Below are 4,839 nucleotides of genomic sequence, written 5' to 3'. Positions count from 1 at the left end.
CAGCCAAACTGTGGTCAAGAGTATATATCAAATATTAGAGAGTTAATATAAGCACAAGAAGACCCATATGATTGTTACTGGACTTCTCATGCAAAAAGTGATGATATTGCTCAAGTCAATACAAGGGTGGCCATCAGTAAACATAAAATGACTGATTCTTCATTGAATCATATTTACATTTACATTTACATTTAGTCATTTAGCAGACGCTCTTATCCAGAGCGACTTACAGTAAGTACAGGGACATTCCCCCGAGGCAAGTAGGGTGAAGTGCCTTGCCCAAGGACACAACGTCAGTTGGCATGACCGGGAATCGAACTGGCAACCTTCGGATTACTAGTCCGACTCCCTCACCGCTCAGCCACCTGACTCCCTGTTTCATTGATGTTTCAATGTTGCCATTTGAAGCACACGTGGAGTAAAAACTGGGTCAAAACTAGAGTGCCCCTTGTAAAAAAAGAAAAGAAAATCGATTTCCTACGAGATAATAATACATTCACCTTTGACCATCTCTATCTGAATGAGTCATTGGAGAACATACAGACTAGGGGTGGGAGGGGCCAGGCCTGGTAGTATTTCTCTCTTAATGGGAAACTGCCTCTGCTGCAACATGTATTGATTTGGTCCATAATAGGGGATGATTAACTAACTGTGTCAGGACAGAACAGCTTCATCAGTCATGTCAAGGGCCACAGAAAGAGCAAGTGGAAGAGGTCACTAATGACTGAGCCCAACCAGGCTATAGATCTGATATATTGTACAGTATCATTACTCTACTTACAGTCTATAGCACTCAAATTTGTAACTGTGTTATATATAGTCAGAAACTCAGAGTGCATTTGGAGCATCTGGATTGTCCTGTAGAGTAAAAGATTAATCATGAAACACAACAGCAGTGAAGAAAAGGTGACTGAGCATGAACACACGGTGAGCATGGCAGTTTATGGGTGCACACAACTCATGTGTAAGAAAAATATCAAAGACAGCAAGGGTCTGCTCCCCAACAACGTAGTATTTTGGAACAACCCAATTGGCTTGGTCAAGGGGCAAAACCATTCAGTGATTTATTGAAGGGTGGAGGCTAAGGCTTCCCCCCTCCAGGCTAAGGTGAGTGGTTGGTCTTGGAGAACGGAATGAATGCAACGCCCAGTGGGAGCCTCCCAGACAGAGTGGGCGGGGTCAGAGAGAGGGCAGCAAGCATCTAGCAGCAACAAGCCAGGAGGTAGTGGACCGATGGCTGACTCTTATTCCCTCCACACCTGGACCTCTGCTTCTGAACCTCACTCACATACCACACACACTGATGACTAAAGAGATATACAATTTTTTTTAATTGTAGAATTATCCGAAATAATAAGTAGGATTGGTTATTCTCTTAAGATCGAGTCTTTCCCCAAACAACTATCCAGTATATGGGAGCACTTTCAATAAATAGGCTTTATGCAAAAGGCAGAAATAGAATGTCCCATATCATGGCGGTGTGGAACAAGGAGAGCGAGGTCAGGAAATTTGGTTCAGGTGGTCATCATCCCTTCATCACTTTCTGTGGTGAACTTGTGAGGTTTGGAACTACTCCTAGATTGTGGTCATGCTTGATAAGGATGTTTTGGTGCATCTTTTAATTAAATGTGCCGCATGAGGATTGGTGGCGTCAATGGATGAGGTGGGAGGATCTACACATAGCCAGGTGATTGGTGCTCGGAGTGAAAGGAAACTATGAAAGTGGCATTGAGGGAGTGCTACTATATGAGGGAGTACCTCCTTTCCTCCACTTGAAACCTAATCTCAAATTTTCTGTCAAGGCACTTCTAAAGAAAAAGAAAAAAGGACTTTCTACAGATAACGACGCTTCCTCTAAAAAGCTATACCCTATTTACTTACTACTTAACCTACTAACGTCCTTCACAAAATGCACACACACACACACACACACACAGATACACAGACACTTACAAGGACCCCAAAACAGACAGGGGTTTACAAACAGACATACTAAACGTAACTAAGACTCAACAAAGGACACAAATCTACAAAACAGAACGGCCCTATCGCCAACCTTTTGTATGTATGGCCAAAGTATGGCCAAATCGGACACATCTTTATGAAAAGATGAATAACTCTAGAGAAGTTAAGGGCTAGAACAAGGTATTGGGCTTTGGGGGCCAAGACCACATACAGGAGGGGAGGGACTATGAGAAGATGGAAAGACGGAAGGTGACCTCAGATGATTAAGAGATGTTAGATAGCCACATACGTTCATGCCTACGTCCTGTAACTGCAAACATCTGTCAATATGCCATATGTTTTGAGCCACAGTGGCAAAGGAACAATTTCCAAATTATACACAGCAAGGGAACATTTGAAGCGACAAACCTGCAGCTAAAGGTCACGTCTACTTGGTACAGTTGTCAACATTGGGAAAGTGTGGTGCCCCGTTCCAACTAAGACACAGCCAGGTTAGTGAAGCAGCTCTACGGCCTGAGGCCTCATCTACCGGTACTCTCTGCTTTTCATTCCCTGGGACAGACACTCCAGGGCAGGCATGCAGGCAAACAATGGGCAGGGTAGGGGAGGGAGGAGGGGGAGCAAGGGTTAGGGCAGGTTTAGATAGTACCCTTTAGCAAAGGAGGGGATAACTAGCACATGCGAAGGAGACTAGTACATATACCAAGGTCTAAAAATGTCCGACAAGCATCCATTAATTAAACGAAGGGTGAACTAGCGAGGACACAAGTATAAGTATGAGGACGCATGAGTTATCCAGGCGAAGCCAAGCTGTTAATACAGGATGACTGATATCTAAAGAAGATGTAAGATATAGTAACATGACACACTGACTGATTGATTTAATAGGCAAGACACGCTGGGGAACACGATGGTTCAGACACATAACATGAGGACAAACATAGAAACAAACACACCGCACAACCCTCATCTCTGTGCCCTTCACCTAACAGTAGGACTCTTTTTGTCAGAATATTAAAGTAGCACTCGCATTTACCATGTGTGTACAAACACAAATGTAAGGCTAGGTATAAAAAGACAAAAAACTGAGAAGTGCTTCTTTAAGGATAAAAATACCCTACCATTTAATAATATAATGAAGGTACTAATTATAAATGCTATGAAAAGTACACTATGATAATGAAACTTCTGCTGAAGGTTCTATGGAAGGTACCCTCAGGTCTCCATCAATCTGGAACAACCCATGTTCGACAAGCACGTAGGGAATTATGAGCACCAAAACCTCTGGAACTCCAACTGCCTGACAAGGATCGTGAAATGAGACGCAGGTCTATGGGAGGGACGTGCTGCAGCCACGGTTTTTCAAAATGACACCAATCCTGATGCTTTATCTTTATCTTATCATCTGAGGGGTTCGGTCACGACGGAAGGCGGGGAGGAGGAGGAACAGAAGGCCAAGAATAATGCCCGGCGGGAGAAGAAAGGAGTCGTGTGTGTTCGGTCAGAGAGCCTAAAGCCTGAGTGTGGGAAAGGAGCAGGAGGGGAATGAAGAGCCACGGTGACGAGCGAGAGGGGGTCAGCCAACCTTAGTCACAAGCACTCTGAACACACTCTCTACCCAGCATGCACTGCATGCATGTGGAAATATGTGTGTTTGAGAGTGGGGGAGGTATATGAATGTGGGTGAAGGTGGGGGCTTGGGAGGGGGGGGGGGGGGGTTGCAAAAGGGCATGCCCAGTTAAGAGGGCAGTTAGCAGAGGTTTCCAGCTGTTACAGAAATGCCACCAAGCCAGGCGCCAGCAGAGCTAACACACCTTTCCCCTTCTGTGACAACCAGACAAGCAGAGTTACCTTTCATCTGGCCTTTTCAGCCTTGGCCTCACTCCGTGGCTCTCACTACTCACAGACTTCACTTCATGTTCGCTTACGTCCTATGTCCCTCTGGTGGGATGACAGACGTCCAACAGCGGATCATCTGGTGAACGTTCTTCTGCCTAGTTATAAAGGTCCTCTCAGCCACACCTGAACTCCATGTAACACTCTCCCTGTCTGAAGCCTAGATGGGAAGCTAACTCAATACCGTTATAATGGCCTGTGTTCATTTTAGGCATTACTTCAGTTCAACCCAACGTAATGCCGAGATATTTTGTCTTCAAGACCAAATGACATGTGTGGACATAAGCGAAGCTATAATGGGGAGGACATGTACATCTGTGTCTTACATGACAATGCAATCGAAGTACCATTTGATTATTTGTAGTGTTGTGCGACAGTATGTCCGCATTTATCTAGGCCAGTTTGTGCTAACGTGTCCAACCCCACATTATTTGGGTCTCCACTTCACCATTCCTAAAGAATCCCTACATAATCTGTTTCTTTCTGTCTGTGAAAGCAGATGGATTCACCTCACTTATGGCAGAGTGCCAATGTACTATGGATAAGCTGGAGTCTGTTAGACCATGATAGTCTTAGATAAAAGACTAAATACCACGTACAATCCATGAAGGATTCAAAATAAGTATAAATATCTATGCAGGTCTTCGTTATTATATTAATACCATCTCTCTGTGTTTGTCTTTATTCTCTAATTCCATAATGCTGTGTCGTCTATCAATACTAGAGGCTTTGCTCTCTCAACATACTTGCTCTCTAAGTGATTCATGAGGCTTAGTATATTTATTTATGTTAAACGTGAATTATATTCAATGGACATCTGAAGGCTTCGAATGGCTTGTAATTTATTTTGCTGAGGGTTCAAAATAATTGACTGCAACTAGGTTGTCATTTATCTCCTGCTAAAGAGTGAGCCAGCCTTTCTTTCTAAGTAAATAACATATCTAAAATGAGAAAGCAACAAAAAAGCCAACTCCACTA

This window comes from Osmerus mordax, chromosome 5, assembly GCF_038355195.1.
Source record: "Osmerus mordax isolate fOsmMor3 chromosome 5, fOsmMor3.pri, whole genome shotgun sequence".
Lineage (NCBI taxonomy): Eukaryota > Metazoa > Chordata > Actinopteri > Osmeriformes > Osmeridae > Osmerus > Osmerus mordax.
Note: the sequence above shows the minus strand (reverse complement) of the source record.